The sequence below is a fragment of the Amblyomma mixtum genome, chromosome 1, assembly GCF_055824585.1.
Source record: "Amblyomma mixtum isolate Tamu chromosome 1, ASM5582458v1, whole genome shotgun sequence".
NCBI classification, from domain to species: Eukaryota; Metazoa; Arthropoda; class Arachnida; order Ixodida; family Ixodidae; genus Amblyomma; species Amblyomma mixtum.
In genome coordinates, this window is record NC_143012.1 from 195,786,916 (window position 1) to 195,804,613 (window position 17,698).

The following is a 17,698-nucleotide window of genomic DNA, read 5'->3' on the forward strand; positions in this document are numbered from 1 at the left end:
TCAGTCGTTCCTCTCGCGCTGTGCCTTTTCTTTACTGCACGAAAATTCGGTTTTAAGGTGACCTAGCCTCATCGTCATTCCACTACTTCTCCTTTACGCTCGGAATACACGAACCAGGCAAGAACATAGTGTTTAATGCACGTACCCCCTTGCCGAGGCAGGGTGAGACCTGCATGCCTGTTTTCTTCGCTTTCGCAGAAATTACAGGGTTCTGCACACAATGCTCACATTTCTCGCGTTCAGCTTGCTTCTTCCTTTCATATAACAGCAGACATCACACGAAAACAACGCAAAAAACTGAGAACGAAAGGGCGAAAGACACGACTTTTTGCATTGAAATACACAACAGACACCCGACTTCCGGGACAAGCGGTCCAACTTCCGGTGGCTTCACTCGCGCTCGTCTCGGAAAGCGGGAATGCGGCATCCAGCCACCTAGTGGAGATCAGTGATGCAGGATAGTTTGCCAAAGTGGTTTTAACCGTTTAAAGCAGAAAAAATCTTATTGGAAGCTGCAAGTTCTTAGTTTTACATGGAAGTATTAGATTCGATTTGTTTTTTGGTTCTTTGATGATTTGTTTATTTTTACGTTTAGAAATTTAGTACTTCGTTTGGTCATTTGGCTTTGCAGAGGCTAGCGATAGCTACGCGCGCGAATCTGATGCTGCGCACGTTGTAGTACGTTTCGCTGCGCACTTTTTTCCTCGCTGGTTGGCACGCCGCTGCAGTTCGCAGTTTCCTCTTTTTCTGCGGTATCGTTTACTACCAGTGCTGCACTGAGATGTGAGCCTGGTTTTCCGCAAAAGTAAGTAACCTTCCATTTCTCTTCTGTGGTGAAAGCGTCGGCTTTGCCGGCTAAGCCACTAACGCGCCTGATTTAACCTTTGGTTTACAAAGCACAAAACAGTATCAGCCAGTGTTTTAAATACCAAAGTGCAGCGTTGAATATATTAAAACAGAGCATTTGCATGTATTTGAGCGTTTGTTAAGTGGATACAGCTAGGCTGCTCTCGCATGCGAGTTGCTTTCTTTACCAAGGCGATGACAAGGTGAACAAAGCTTCAAACCAACCAGCTTTGTTTAAGCGTACGTTGATAAGGCGCGAATTTTTTCCTACACGGTTTTATTCTTGCCAAGGACTCTCATCTGGCCACCTGTGCTCCAATTCTCCTTGCTGTGATTGCCGTCAGTGAAACTCGCGTTAAAAAGGCGTTGGTTATCTTAACTGCGTCAAGCTTTTATTTCATTGCGATTGAGAGCCCCGGCACAAAGGTAGTTTACTCAGTGGTGCTGCTCTGTATGTGTGCAGGCTGTTTGACAGTGCAGTGAAGTACTACGGCTCTTTGCAGGCATGGCAGCTTTAATTTTTTGGAAAACCATTGCACCGTGCACAGCTGGCGTTGTCCCTACTTCACTGTGTACATTTCGTTCTGGGTACAGGCTGTTCAACAGTGGTTTTCAGAAGACCTCCTTGCCTGCTCAACTTCTCAAGTTTTGGTAAGCACACTTTGCATCTGACACCTTTTCTTTCACTTCATGATTTCTTGTATAGGTCTAGGCTCTTTGCTAATGTTCATTCCACAAGCCCCATTATTTGTTTGTCCTTTAGAACTCCAACTGTTGGCCGGAGGAGCAAGGACCTGGTCTAGTTTCACGCAAATTAATAGCAGCATCTTGTACTTGGTTGTTCAGACAACTTTGCCTGGAGATTGTTTCAGTTCTGAGGTGGGAACCTGGACTAATGCTTCTTGTGCAGTGGTGTAAGTAATCTCTTGCCCACTGTTTGAGCTTCATCGTACAGATTAGAAAGGGCTTCTTTGGCAATGCAGTGTTAGGAACCTTATACACATGCACTTTTATTTGTCTTATCTTTCAGATGTGCCCTGTGTGGCTGTCAAGGTAAGGTCCAAGATTTAACACATCTCTGGTGTATACTGAAGTGATGCAGGCATTACCAGGACAGCAGCATCTCTGCTATGTTTTCATGCGACGGGTGCAAGATGTCAAACATCAACCATTTTTGATTCAGCCACATCTTGCAGGTAAGAGAAAGCCTGTTTGCAAGATGCAGCTTAGGAGGTTCTATGAGTACAGTGTGCATCACAGTAAGGCAGTGCACTTGCTATTGACTGCTTGGCTTTCAGTGTCCATGCACGCTGTTTGAATTTTGCTTCTGTTAAAGGCCTCCACAGTGATTGACTTCTTGAGTTTATGGTGAGCCGTAGCACTCTGCTGAAATGCCGCTTGCAATGACATCATATGCATATATGTTTTTGGTTAGCTTATTTTATTGCCTGTGCTGTCACTCCTTGCAATTTTCTGGTCTTATTTGCTTCCGACTCCTCATTGGACATTCTACATGCACCTGACTGACTGTGCTTTTGGTTACTCTAATATTTTTCACTTCTGCAGGCTGCTGAACAGAGCTGGATTTGACTTCCCCTTGTTACCGTCTAGTTGGCATCCTCCTTGCAAGAAAAGCGATGTTTGGAACACCTAGCGAGCTCTTCATTGCCATCCACATCACAGCAACTTGATCATCAGCGCATCCGTTGTGAACAAGGCCTGGGGCCAAATGAATTTTTGATTTAACAATTGGTTGCTGCTCGGCACTTTCCCGCCATCCAAGTGCTCACCATTGTAATGTCAGCCAAACCAGTGAAGCTACCTCCTCCATGGCTTCTAACATTAATTTCCTGGTTCCTTTCTTTTATTGTGTGGTTGTATGCACTGGATTCAATAAAGAGTAACGCAGTGACTGAAAAGTGTGCTAGCACATGCATTTATGGCTCATTACTACAGCCATACATCCCTTGTAATGTGGGCTTATTGTTTGGGTCATTGCAAATCAGCTTTGAGTTCATTTTGAGTGTATACCAGAAAAATGAACTGTAACATTTTTAAAGATTTAGAGGGTTTAAAGGCAGCACTAAAAATCAGTCTTGAAATGCGTAAGATATTACAGGCACCCATTTCGGAAAAAAAAGGAACGTCTAAAAAAATTCTAGAAAAGTTCTACCTCAGAAGTTTTCTAGCCGTATACAAGCGTAGCGTTAGCAGAGCTAATAGAGGGCTAGTAAACGTCTAAGTCTAAAACACTGCTTAGATGAAACTTCTTCTAGATGTCAAGCTTTTTTTTCCGATACTTTTTTTAGACGTCTATTAGCGCTTTTTGTGTTTCGTGGGAATGATAACTATTGGAATGTTGAGCTGAGGAAAGCTTAGGCATTTGTGTTGCTGAATGTGTGACCTCATATTTCTTGAGAATAAACTTCTTGAGTCCCGCTTTTTATCATCATGTCAACACTGTAATCATGTCCAGTGCAGGCCAAAAATTTCTCCAGTTAACCCTGTGCCAGCGGCGGCCCCCTTATCCCAGCAAACTTCCGAACCTCATCTGCCCACCTGCCCTGATCCTCTCTGCTGTGCTTGCATTCTCTCTGAATCCAGCCCGTTACCCTAATGATAATTGGTCATCTTGCCTTCATGCTACATGCGCTGCCCATATGCCTGTTCTATGCTGCGGACAGGCGGCGGCGAGGAAAGCAACGTTTTGGGATCTAAAAACGTTGGAGGAAAGTGCGGTGAATTGTCTAAGCCGCCATCGCGTTGTAGTTCGTATCGTATTTTATCAATAATAGCGCAAACTGCGCATGGCGATTGCAGCTGTGAAAAAAGTAATATGCTACAATTTAAAAATAATTAACTTATTTTTCATGCCACACCAAGCCTGCTACTAAGTACAAAAAAGAGACTGTTGAGGTATTAGCGGAGTCGCAGCGGAGCACCAGACAGAGACGACCAGCGTGGCAGGCTTCTAGTTCCGGACTGCCCGTGCCGGGCGTGCGCCACGAGCACGCGCTGTCCGACTTTATTCTCTTTCTAGCGCGCGCTGTAACGCCGATCTTAGCGCCGGCGCTTTATAGCGTCGCCGGGCGCTATAGGGCCCCCCGCCTCTGTTGAGGTATTAGCGGAGTCGCAGCGGAGCACCAGACAGAGACGACCAGCGTGGCAGGCTTCTAGTTCCGGACTGCCCGTGCCGGGCGTGCGCCACGAGCACGCGCTGTCCGACTTTATTCTCTTTCTAGCGCGCGCTGTAACGCCGATCTTAGCGCCGGCGCTTTATAGCGTCGCCGGGCGCTATAAGACGATACAAAATATGTGACAGTTTCGCACATCCGCACGAGGCTAGGTTCAGCCATGGCGGCAGTGGTAGAGCGCAGGGCGTGTGCGATTTCAATCGTGTTCCGTGGGAACATTGTGTTTGAAGAACCTCGACACAGAATTAATTATTCCCTTATTATTGCTGGCGAGATTGTTCAACCGTTCTTTCCTTGATGGGGCTGAAGGAAGACAGTTTGCTTGCTTTTACTACTCGGCGAAGTGGACCCGTCAGTACGAATTAGGACTACAAGTCGTTTTCACCGGCTGGGATCGTGACCTTTCTTGGTGCGTACTCAGTCTCAGTTTACTCATTGAAGTGTATTTTATGCTATTTTTGCGTTCGTAATGAAAAAATTCTAACGCATTTATCGGCACGTTATATTTTTACGCTCACTCGTTTGGCTGTTTTGCCAAACTCGCTGTGTATTGAAACAAAGGCTGGTGATGTATGCAACTGGCCTCTACTACCGAAATGTGGGCATGCGTTCGGATGGTGTGCCGAAGTGCGTGTGCAAGCACACTCCGCTCAGCACGACTGCCTTTTAGTGCTGCAAGGGCAACCTTTGACGCTTCATAGACTTGCGTCGGTAAAAGTGGCGTAAATTACTGGGTTTGTTTGTTGTGGTTGCTGTGCCATTCTCTTGTCACCTGTAAAAGTGAACAATTATGCTTTCTTTTGCAGCAACCCTGGCCTATTGGGCTCGGCAGAAGAGTATTGATGCCACCGCAGCTGTTAACCTGACGATTATGCTCAACGAGAAGATTCAGTGAAAGCGCCGAGCGCAATAAAATACTGACGCACTAGGAAGTCATCTGCAGTGTTTTGGGCTCCCATGATGGCCATGTACTCGCTTACTCAACTGTATTTGAGCTAGCTGGAGTGCTTGGACGTCCCGACGACTCCATAGGGAAGTCTCTGGCTGGGATGCAGTAGGTCTCCGTTCCATCTGGAATTGTAACAGGTGTCAGCTGCATCTCGTATTGCAGCTGGTTCCAGTCTGGAAATGTGTCTCTTAAAACAGTAGGACTGGAACCAGTTAGAAATTTTCACCTGGATATTGATCTATGTATAGTCATATTCTCTTTATATAGACGTCTAGGCTACGTAGACTGGGTGTACTTACATGTTCACAAATATCTGATAAATGTAGAGCGTGATGTCTGCAGTACGTACCTACAACGTGAACTGGACCCCAATTTTCATGTTGTAGGTACGTAGATTTTTCGTAAACGGTACTAATATGGATGTCTAATGGAGGTGTCTAATGTCCAGCGTAAATATCTTGCTGATGTCTATGGTACGTTTTATGGTTTACTGGGGTTAGCTGTGTCAAACATTCTTTTGTATTCCGCCGGGCTTAGTCGCAACTCCCTCAAAATTACCTCTTTTAGCTGTTTGTACTGCAGTATTTATTTTGTGCCACTTTGCATCGCCATTGATCGCATGCGGCCAGTGAGGTATGGATCAGGGTGATGGATTTCACGCTTTCCGGCGCTCTGAAGGAGTTAAACAGCATCTCCACAGAATGAACAACCTGGAATTAAGCGACTCATATGTCGGCATTCGAGGCGGTACAGGGTCGTCCACTCTTAGTTAACACGCTAGCGCATGGCCGTGCTCTTTGGAGGGTCACTGCGTTCGCAACGGCTGCGCATCGAAGCGAAGTGGCAGATGACGCGAAGCACCACGTCCAGGTACACCTTCTCGTGCGCCACTTTGCTGCGATGGGCGACTGTGTCGCACGCGGTGGCCCTCTGAATAGTGCGGCCATGCGCTAGCGTGTTCTAAGAGTGGACGACCCTGTGCATTGCTCAGCATTGTGGAGTATTTTACTACTTCTTTCCCTTCTGAAAGATCAGCTGTCCCTTGTCTGCGTAATTTCCCAGTCTCGAATTCAATTTTGGCCCTCTCTAGCCTGATCTTTTCAATTTCCATTCGCAATGGATTCTGGTTGGCCCCTTTCCGTGCTTGCCTTGCTCACTCCGCCAGTCGCGTTATCATCTATCTCCGGCGACAGTAGTTTGCTCTTTACCCTCGTAAGCATAAAGCAACAAAAGCTGAGATCAGCGCTGTTCTCTCACCGTTTTTCTTTCACCGCCTTTACTTCAAAGATCGTCAGTCAGGCCAAGTTCCAGAGCCCTCTCGTAATTAACTACGTTCTAACACGCCACCAGTCCAATGCCGCCGCACTCTCAAGTCCCCTTCAATTTAAGTCCGTCCTCCTTTCCTCTGTTGGTGTCCAGGATTCCTCCCCACACCTACACTGGTGTCGAAGCTGCGATGATCGGTGATGACCGCTGAAGATATCCGTCTGCTGTCTCTTGTGCCGTCGTTCTTCTTTCTTGATGTCAGGTTTTCCACTCCTCTTCGCCACACAATGGCTAACGTTCGTTGTGAGCTGACCAGTTCGACGTCTTCTCAGCCTGCGTTGCCTCTGTCTTTCTCGCTCCCGTCGCAAAGCAGCGGTCCCTTGTCTTGAATCCTGTCGGCTGCGCCAGTCACGAATTGTTCCCTCTCTCGTCGATGTTCTCCTGATGTTTACGTGGAGTGGTAGAGGGCGGGTATCGTGAGTGACCCTGGGAACGTGCTTCGCGACTGGTGAGTTCAGGCAGGTGTGCAGGTCCTTTGATGGTGAGGCACTTGGAAGGCTTTCCTCAAGAAGTTATTCATTGCAATATGTACACAACTGGTTTACATATGCCGAAAGATTTCGGCCTCTCCTTTTAACTAAAAATAAAACCCCAAACTTCTGCGACTCCGGACCACCGCCGGACACCACACGGCCAACCCGTCCGGCCGCCGCTCAAGTAACTCGCGCCTCCAACTCCACGCTCGGCCTCGGGACCACCACCGACCGCACACGACCGATCTGTCCGGCTGCCACACACCTCACCTCCGGCGCTCTATTTTGCACCCATCTCGTTGCATTCCCGCCAAAACTCCATCCTCAGCCAATAGACAATCCTCCCGCCAAAACTTACTCTTTAGCCAATAGATGACTTCCCCGCCGTCGTTCAGACGTAAGATGTCACAACGCTAAAGACAAGTGCACAATATAAAACACACGCCTCGCTGTAAGCCGCCGTGGCTAACTAGAGGATACTACAACGAGAAGAAACAAACAGAATTTAAAACACACGCGCCACTGTTAGCCGCTCTGGCTAGATAGAAAGAAGGAATACAAGCACAGCGCCAGTCCACCCCAGCCGTCCGGTTGTCGTCTCGTGTTTCGAACCGACTTCCGAAAAGAAACCATTCCTCACTCGCTTAGGCCGAGATACACTCGCACGCGGCGCCGTTTTCAGTCTTTCGCCTTTTGTTGGCGCATTCCCCTGCTCCCCTTCGACGGCACTCCACACTCTTTACCACGACGTGCGCTAGTTGCGTCGTGACAGCCTCAATCTATTGAAAAGCTGGAACAGTTGATGAGCTTCGCTCAAATTTTGCATTAGGAAGTAACGTAATCGTCGGCAATTTTTTTCTCTTTTTCATGGTTTGACTTCTAACTTAGATGAACTCTAGTTTGGGCTAGTTGGTTCATGATTCTACAGGAAAATGGCGCTGGTCCTGTCGTGTTTGTCTCTTTTGTCCACGTCTTTTGCGCCATTTTCCTGTAGAATCACTAACTTAGATGAAGGTCAAAATTATAGGCGCCCGGCGATCGAAGCACGAGGTCCCGTAGTAAAGCTTTCGCTTCAAAATCCAGCGTTGTTGGTGTCGTTGACTGTGAGGGAAAGTCCCCGAAGAAGCAACCTAGGAGGAAGGTAGGCCACCTAGATCACGTACGTGACCTTGTGGAACCTGGGCAGGTGGCAGTTTAAGGAATGACTGGTCGCAAGAGATTGCTCGGGAAGAGCAACATGGGTAGCACTGAAGCCCCTCCATAGCGTTTCTGCCGCCTGAGCGTCATGGAGGGGCTTTAGGTCGCACAAGTCCCGCCGGTGGCAGCACCTGGCATCGCAGGGCAGTGGCGCATCGCTTAACGGCACCCTATTAAAGGCTGTACCACTGCACCAGGGGTGGTATATGAGGACTCCCAGGGACCTGTGAATGTTAAGTAGAAAACGACCAATTCTGCATGTATAGGCATTAACCCGTTTAGCTGTCGTGTCCTAACCTTAAAGGGCTATTGTCCTTTCAGTCGCAGTGTTTCCATTGGAGACGCGGCTTCCTACGTCGTTTTTCTCATCAAAATGAAACGCTTCATGCTGCACAGTGGTGCGGGTAGGAGGTGGAATAACATTTATTTCCGCCGAATACGGCGCGGCAGCCACCTCCGGGTCCGCACGCAGGCGCCCAGGGAGGCAGTCTATCGCACCTAGAGATGTAAAATTTCAAGAAATTTTGAATGGCATGAAAAAAAACCATTCTTTCCAGGGTTTTTTTCACGAAAAATTGGAAATTTTGCAAAACGTGTCAAAAAGAGATTTATTTGCAACCGCACAACGATCAATAATAATGCTCCGAAGTTCAGTCGAATATGCAGTTATAGATGACATATTGTGAAACGAACTTGTTCTATTGCACCGAGAAGATAAATAATGATTTGCACTTCAGGCGAATATGGAGATCTAATTATCATATTTGTGGAACGAACTTCTTGTTCTATTGCACCGAGAAAGGGAACATGAAAACTGATCTATAAGTCACTCCATATCGGACTCATAGTCACTGTCGCTGGATGCGGCACTACGCGCAGCAGCATGGATTGAAGTTGTGTCCACAGCTAGGTTCGACTGCACATACATGAGCTTTCGTACGCGTTCCCCTGAAAGCCTGTTGCGAATCCTTGTTCGCACGTTTCCAAAACGTGACCAGTTTCGTTTAGGGGTGTGCGAATATCAAATTCATCAAATACGAATCGAATACGAATACTTGGCTCCGAATATCGAATCGAATATCGAATAATCAAGGACAGACGCATTTAACCACCACAAAACATTTATTTGAGCAGCCAAGAACATCACAGTTCAACTTTCGATGATTAAATGAACACAAAAGGTGAGTGTGGCTGCACAAAAAGTATCAGTCCCGAACATTATTTTAGAAGAGTGGAAATATCAGAGAAGATGGCTGGTACACAGCATTGATTAAGGCTAGCTTGCCATCAGCACGAACGCGCGTTGCTGGGAGGAACATAAAAGGTTGTCGTGAAAGAAAACCCGCTGATCCACATTGTCAGGCAGAAGTAGTTCCCATCTTGCTGAAACGACTCCTGCAGCCACAGAAAGTGCCCTCTCACTTGGCACTGAACTGGCACGTATTGCGAGGTACTTCGTGCACAGCTCTGACTAAACCAGCTTCGCAGGTATAGCCACAAAGAAGCTCACCAGCGCACTCAGCTACGGCATGGCCCTTTGGAAGAAGGAATGCGCATTGCTCTGGGCGCCGCCTTGTTGTTATGTCTCTGTCAATAGGGATTACGGACCGATATGAACGCCGGTGCTCAAAATGAATATTCGGCTAGATACGAATATTCGCATCGGGTCGAATATTCGAGACAACACGAATACTTGGATTTCGAATCGAATACGAATACCAAAAATTTAATATTCGAATTATATTCGAAAATTTAGAATATTCGCACACCCCTAGTTTCGTTCGCAGCTGGCGGTTGATTGTGGCATCTGCAGCAGTTGGCAAGCCAGTGAGTTAGCGGCTGGTTGGTGCAAAGGCCTTGCCACCAGGTAGATGGGGCCAAGTGCTTCGCTGAGTCCCAGACCCCTGTCCTGGATCAAATTCCTGCGGATGTTCTGTACTCTGCTACGTTGGAAATCAAGAAGCTAGGCTTGTATTTCGCTAAAATCGCTTACGTGCACAGCAGCCTATGTTATTTATGCTGTGTGTGTGTGTCGCGCTGTAAAATTTGCAGCCATTTTGTTCTACTTCAGCCACGAGTTCAAGTATTAGTGTGTTTTTAAGTCAAGCCTGGATCTTACATGTGACTTGGCCTTCAACCCGTGTGCTCGCAGCACGAACATTTTAAAAGCACTACCTGGCACCGGCGATCACGACTGCTCTCCAATCGTTCAACGATGCACACTGTAATGGTTATCAAAGGAAAAACAAAAACCTTAACTGAAAGCAAGCAATCATAAGACCTTGAAATTGCATTGTGAAATTTTCGATGTTTCTTTCCATTTTTTCTCGTCTTGCCGGTTTTTTGGAAAGCCGGTTTTTTTTCCAAAATTGCAGTGTTTTTTTCAGGCCTTCACATCTCTAGTCGACTCGCACCGCGGCCGGAGGACATCCGACCCCGTCTAGGAGAAGAGGTCTTCAGCCTCGGCCGCCAGGCGGACGGCGGAGCGCTGAGTTTTTTCGTCGGAGCTTCTCAGCGTGGTCTCCCATTCATCGCTAGTTTTAAAGGGGCCCAGAAACACAATCTTAGTTAACTGTTTTGCCTGTTGATTGCATACAGTGAGTTATAATGGTGCTATTAGCGTCGGTAATACCGCGTATATTCCGTTTTTTTAATATTTTAATGTCCTCCCAAAAACAACTTCATGGCTCTGATGGTGTCCCCACAGAGTGGCGGGTTTTTAGCAGCGGATATGACATCACCTGGCGCGAGCTTGATGATCGGACAAACAGTAAATATACTGCAAATTGTGTGAATAAATAGAGACACATTTTGTCACCTGTCTGCGTTTAATATTAGATCAACAAAAACAACTTGTTTGTCATAGATAAAAGCCCTGCAAAGCAAGAAAAATAAAAATACACCACGAGGGGCGCTCTGGCATGGAAACGACGCTGCCAGTCTCAGCAAGAACGAGTTACAGAGAGCAGGCAACCATGGAGTACAAACTTCCGCGACGTGCTCTGGCTGGCTGTTTTGATTGGTTGCGCCAGGTGCCGTCATTGGGAGAGCGAAATAGGAGTGGGAAGCCCCGCCAAAATCGAGTTGAGGGCAGCGTTTTGTTTGCTTGTATTTTCAAATTTCTCCACTGAATAACTCCCGTTCCTGTGCATCGATTCCTGTAATTCTTTTTAAGTCAGCATCTGTGTGACATAAAGAACCCACCTGAAGTATAGCCGGTATCCCCCCAAGCAGTGTTTCGCAGCCCCTTTAATCGCGTTGCGCCCTGAGGCCCGAACGCATCTCCATATTATGTGATCTAATGTTGGCCACGTGGCCGCAAAATTTACAAATTTCGGTTTCTGCACCGTCCCTCTTCCGCCCTCTGGCACCCGTCCAAATCCTCCACAGGGGCGAGTAATATTTGAAACCTGCGAAAGCGATAAGGTAGCGCCATCTGACGCGAAGGTCTGAAACTCTGCTCAAAAACGATTAAAATTAAAATCCTACCCGTGCTCAAAGAATCGAGGACCTATACAGTAGCGACCCAACTGCAGTCTATGTGGACGCGGCCGGAGCAAAGGAAGACAATACTTCGCCACCATGGTGCGAGCGACAGAAGACCAGCCCAGGTTCTTTGATGTAGCGACAGTAACTTCAGCAACAGAGGCCGAAGAAGTAGCCATTGCCTTAGCTCTCAGTGACGAGAGCGTAGGCACAATAATTCGCGGCTCTAAGATTGCGATCCAAAATTATAACAAAGGCCTGATTTGCTCTGCAGCCGCAGGACCAATCAAACACAGCCAAAGAATCAGCCCGTAGAAATTATTTTGGTTCCTGCACACGAGGGAAATGCGGGAAACGAGAAGGCGAACCCATATGCCCGAACTCTGGCAAACCGGGAGGGATCGGGGAGTGTCTCGGAGTCTCACATCAACGTAACTTTCACTTGCCGAGAAATGACCAATCAGCTTCATGAGGCGCGGAAACTTTACCCTGCACCTCACCCGGACCTTACCAGACCTTACCAGGCCAGAAAGTAGAGCCAAAACTGGGACAGTCTTGACCCCCATTCTTCTAAAATGACCACACAACCCATCGATCCCAACTGCTTACACTGCGGTAACGTAGCAACAGACGAATGCATCCTATGGGACTGTAAGGAATGTCTACCTCCAAAAAGCCTTCTACCGGCTCCCTCCCAGGAGGCCTGCTTAGGCTCCTGAGGGAGCCTGACAAGAACACGCAAGCCAAGCTTGCGGACTGGGTGGAAAAGGTCGCCCTCCGTTAGGAGGCCATTCATTCCACCCCACTGATCTTTTAGGTCAATAAAGTTTCTCCAGTCGAATCATTTCAAGATGGACGCCACCATGTATTATGGAAGTTTCGGCGAGTTGCTATTCAAAGATCTTTTTTACTACTGTGTAAATCATTTATAAAGGCTATAAACGCTTGTTTCATGTGCAGAACTGGTTGTATGAAAAACAGTAAATTTTTTTATTCCTTGGTCTTTTACTTCATAGTTTTTAACACCGTTGAGAACCGTGTGTCACAATTGGACACACCGTGACTTCACCTGTACTTGATTTAGCATTGCTGCGGGAAGTTAGCTTGCTTAGGTCATTCGCATTATGTTCATTTTTGCTTGCATTCGTCGCTCCTAAGCTATCGAGAGGCATCGCAAGACCCGCCGCAAGGCCAGTATTTTTGCTGCAGAGCAAATTTTTTTGACTACTGCTGACGGAAACCAGTCCGACGTTAACCTATCAGACGACGAGTCCGACGTGTCCGACGATGTGGATGTGGTATGTAATTTCGCATTTATCGTAGGACATTGACTTTGGAGGCCGAAGTAATGCTGCCGCGCCAGTGGCCGCGGAGAGCAGCGACTCTGATGAAGATTACGATGCCGTTGAGCAATACCCAAAAAAGCGCACAAAAATTGCAAATGGGTGAAGAAAAGCTTCGATCCAGGTGGCGTGTCATGGATCCCAGCCCACCGCAAAAACTAGGTGCCGGCTGAACCTCTTCAATATTTCATGAAATACCTCCCTGACAGCGCATTTGGAAGAGTCGCCGAGTGCTCAAACATGTATTACGAACAACCGGCGCAGAGCTTGGCACTAGAGCAGAGGAAATCAAGGTTTTTTTTTTTTTTTTTTTGGGGGGGGGGGATTATGATGTACATGGCCGAGCTAAAATTTCCTAGAATTAGGATGTACTGGCAGACGCGGACCCCAATTGCTGTGGTTGCAGATGCAATGAATCTCAACAGAATTTTAAAGCTTCGGACTGCTGTTCATATGCCGATGCGAGCGGTCCAGCCCCCAACAACACCGATAAATTCTGGAAGGTGAGACCTCTGACTGGTGTCGTACAATGTCACGCCGGAACGGTCGGAGGAAGCGCTTCCGAGCTGGGAATCCGGCGGTCAGCTTTCACTGGTAGAACGGGCCCGCGCTTCCGCAGCCGCCGTAGTTGTCCTGGACTAGGGACTCAACCCATGAAGACTCAAGACTAGAAGTAGTGAATAAACCTTTTGTCTTGTGGGGACGCGCCTTACTGGTCCCCTGTGGTTCGCTTCCCCGCAATGCACCCTCCTTAGCCGTGTTAGTTACTTTAACTAAGAAGAGAGGGCGCCGGCGTCGCAGCGACACGAGCGCCACGGATGGCGTGTTTGCTGCGAGCGCGCGGGGGGGAGACGGCTCTCTCTTTGGCTCGTGATTTCGCCGCGTACGGACGTGCCGATGCGGGGTCCGCTCTTTGCCGGCGGACGGCCTCGTGGTGGGAACATGCTCCCGCCAGCTCGTCCCGTCCGACCTCGGAGTTTCCCTCTTGCCCTGACGTGTGGGAACGTTCGCTCGTAACCGTGCTGCTGAGTCGGACGTCCTCGATTCCTCAGCGTATTTTGTTGCTAGCTGGCGTTACTGTTGTAGCAATAAATGCCTGGTTTGTGTCAGCCGGTGTGTCGTTCCTTTGTTCCTGCAAAGCAAGGCCCGGCGAGGTCGGCGTGCGCGGTCACGTGGTGGGGTCCGGCGGTGTTGAACTGTGTCAGCCGCGATTAAACGGGGGAAACGTATTTATCTCCCCCTAATTAAAAACCCCACATCTGGCGCCCAACATGGGGCCTGCTCTTGGAAAATCGGACGACTGCCGGGTTCGAGGAACTCTCTTTGTCCGGACTTGACAAGTGCTAGGTCTAGTGCGAATTTTGATCGCTAGGACCTCCGGCAGGCTTTCTCGAGTGCGAGGTATATTGCGCTCCAGCATGTCTGAACTTTTCGACATGCTCAGCAAATTTTTTGTCAGTTTTCTCTGGAATGTCTTCAGGACGAGAACCACTGGGTCCGCATCGAGGGAGCGCGAGGCCTAGCGCCCGCGGAGTTGCCGAGCCCAAAGCGAGTGAGTACGGAAGCCGCGTGGGTGGTCCGAGTTTTCTGTACATATATTTCTCTACTCTCTCTCTCTGTTCCGACTCTGGGAGTCGCGGCTCCGGGAGCCGGGTGGCCTGAGGCCACGGGTACCGCTACGAGCTCGCTGGTATTGCCGCTCGGCACTGGGTTCTCCGACACCGTCTGATACGGTGGACGCCGACCGCTCAGAAGCTGCTTCTTGCAGTGAGCTGGGTAGGACCACCCCGCAGAGCTGATGTCTCCTCGCGGCTGCGCGCACGAAACCCTTTTCGGGTCTTTCTTTTGTTGAGGGTCGTTGACACAATGGTAGAGAGGCCTAAGGCTTTTAAGAGCTGCCTGCACCATGTCGGAAGAGACCCGTGGTGCTGAGAGGCGGCGCGCCTTGCTGCCCGCCAGTAGAAAAGCCGGTGTCGTCGTCGGCAGCGTTGGCTGTGAGCGAAAAATCCCCGAAGCATTAATGAATAAAACCTACTAGGAAATTGGTCGAGTTGGGGAATCGAACCATGGTCTCCGGAGTGCGAGACGAGCACGCTAACCACTCGGCCAAGCTAGCTCGATGGTTTGGAATGAACAAAGGCGCGTCTAGTGAATACGGTGTCTTAGAAGGGTGCTTTAGAGACATGTGCTGTGACGTCCATTCCTTTCGGGTGTACACCGAGATATCAGAGACAGGCGTATTTCCTTTCCTTAAAACTAATTTTCATTTCATTTTCCTGCCTCGGTTCGGGTGTCGACCGAGATAAGCGAGAGACAGGCGTCGTTTGCTTTCTTTAAAACCAATTTTCGTTTCATTTTCCTTCCCTTAAGGTTCGGGTGCCCACCAAGATATCAGGACAGGCGTCGTTTCTTTTCCTTCGAGCAAGGTGTCGCGCCGAACGGGCGTTCCGTGGACTCCTTGGTAACGCTGCAACACGCTGTCGCGTCCCACTCTTGAAGCGTAAGCGTCCTCCAATTTTTGTAACCTCGCACGAACTGAGCAGTCTCGTTCAACTCAAGAAAGCTTCCTTCACTCGAACCTTGCGTTTGCGCAGCCTCCCGACACGTTTCGCTAGCGAGTTAAACATTGAGCCACGAGGCCCTTGCAGACGCCGTTGCTCCTCCCGTGACCTATATACGTTAAAGGCATGCGGGGAGTGTTTCGGAAATCTTGCAGATCCAGTGGAGCCACCCAGGCTTGATGTCCTGTGCACATCGTATAGCTGCCGCCTGCTGCGACGGAGCTGCCTGTATCCTATTTGGCGCATCCATCCGGGGCAGCCGTGGGCAGACCAGTCAGCAGTCACCTCCGGCTGCTGTTACCCTGGCGACTGCTGCATAATCCTGGCCTGCAGTTTTCAACCGGCCTTCTCTTCGCGGGCCTGCGGACGCGTACTCCACGGGTCATGCGAGTCGTCCCAGAGGAGACCTTCACGCCGCCATCGGAATACTATGGAAGTCTGCGTTGACACTGTCAGCGTGACCTCCGCTGCAAGACCTGTCTCAGTGCATGAAGACCAGGAAAGCCTCTGTGGCATGTACTTGCAGACGCGTCGGTTTATTTAAGGTTGGGGGAATGTGGGGACGCTCCTTATTTGTCCCGTGGTTCGCTTCTCCTCAATGCACCTTCCCTAGCATATTTAGTTACCTTAACTATCAAGGGAGGGCGCCGGTGTCGCAGCAACACGAGCGCCACGGATGGCGTGATTGCTGCGCGGGGGTATGGTGGCTGTCACCATAGCGGGGGGGTAGGGGGGCGGGGGGGTGACGGGCCTCTCTCTTTAGCTCGGGATTGCACCGCGTACGGACATGCCGATGCGGGCTCTGCGGAAACATGCTTCCGCCAGCTCGTCCAGTCCGGCCTCGGAGTTTCCCTCTTGCCCTGACGTGTGCGAACGTTCGCTCGTAACCGTGCTGGTGACTCGGACGTCCTCGATTCCTCAGTGTATGTATTTTGTTGCTAGCTGGCGTTATTGTTGTTGTAGCAATAAATGCCTTGTTTGTGTCAGCCAGTGTGTCGTTCCTTTGTTCCCGCAGAGCAAATCCCGCCGGGGTCGGCGTGCGCGATCACGGGTTGAGGTTCAGTGGTTTTGAACAGTGACAGCCGCGATTAAACGTGGGAAACGTATTTATCTCCCCAAAATTAGAAACCCCACAGACTCTACCTCTCTTGGTTCAAAAATATAATTTTTTAGTTATTTCTGAATTATACAAATAAATGTACTCAATGAAGCGCGTTTTCGTTTTTTTTTTCAAAAAATTTCGTATTTTCTTGAAAAAGAAAAAGAAAGACCGCAAAAATGCTTTTTTTTTATTCAGCATTCAAAATATCTTTAAATTTTACATTTCTAGGGACTGTTGTGCCAGAGCACGTATTTCGCTGGCATTCTGTTTCTTTTCACGAAAAATTTGGCCTGCTGTACCGCAGTTACACCGATGCGCAAAGTCGCAAGTACAGTGAGCAGCTTTTGATACCACAGAGATATCATCACCAACTATTGGAACTCGCGCACGAAAACGCGTGGACATTGCATCTCGGCTTGAAAAAGATTAAGCTAGGATTTCCGTAGAGTACTACTGGCCGAAATGTTGGAAGGACACCGAAAACTTTGTACGTGAGCTCTTGTGACACATGTCACAGGGTGGAAGAGTTCATATGCGAGTGGAAGGCCCCTGTGAAGCTGATGTTATTTATCACCGAGCCTTTCCGGCGGCTAATAACTGACATTGTAGGACCACTGCTGGAGTCAAGGAAACGTTGTCGGTACATTCTGGCTGCCCTTTGTATCGCAACAAAGTTTCATGAAGTGGTACCATTCTGCTCAGGTCGTGGGCGCCCTACTCTCGATATTCGCACTTGTCAGATTCCTTCTGAAATCCAGTGTGGCAATGGCAGCGTCTTCTCCAGCTGCCTAACCTCTACTTTTTTTGATGAATGCGGGATCAAAGAGAGAGAGAGACTCTTTAATGAAGAGCAGAGAATTTAGCCGGTGTTTAAAAATCGCTGGCATGCTACTCTGCGTAGGGAGGGGAATTTGGGAGATAAAGACAGAAGGAGAGCAGAGTGGAAGAGGTAAAAAAAAAGAACATAAAATGCGGCCATGAAATGGGTACTAAGGATGCAATGGCGAGTATTGATGCAACCTATGGAATGATGGAGTGCATAGTCCGACAAATGGGCTGACGAAGTTCACTGCATGAAGAATGCATGAAGGTAACGTGCAAGTGAATTTAAAGCTTATCGAGATGTCCAATGTCTTTTAGATATGTAAATAGAAAGTTCATTGCAAGTCTCTGTTGCCTAAGGCAGGCTAAGGGACCTAAAACTTTGCCCATTGTTAGGGG

General features: G+C 48.6%; 2 long non-coding RNA genes across 3 annotated transcripts; both read left to right on the forward strand.

Moving 5' to 3' along the window:
* Positions 1–663: 663 nt before the first annotated feature.
* LOC149370483 (uncharacterized) lies at positions 664–2,773 on the forward strand. 2 transcript variants are annotated; one of them, XR_016285749.1, is made up of 4 exons: positions 664–805; positions 1,350–1,497; positions 1,610–2,042; positions 2,413–2,773. It is a non-coding gene; the product is annotated as an uncharacterized LOC149370483 (long non-coding RNA). The 2 variants fall into 2 exon arrangements; XR_016285747.1 differs by having other exon boundaries at positions 670–1,497.
* A 1,395-nt stretch (positions 2,774–4,168) lies between these two features.
* Positions 4,169–4,968, forward strand: LOC149370484 (uncharacterized). Its single transcript, XR_016291348.1, has 2 exons — positions 4,169–4,449; positions 4,847–4,968. It is a non-coding gene; the product is annotated as an uncharacterized LOC149370484 (long non-coding RNA).
* Positions 4,969–17,698: the final 12,730 nt, after the last annotated feature.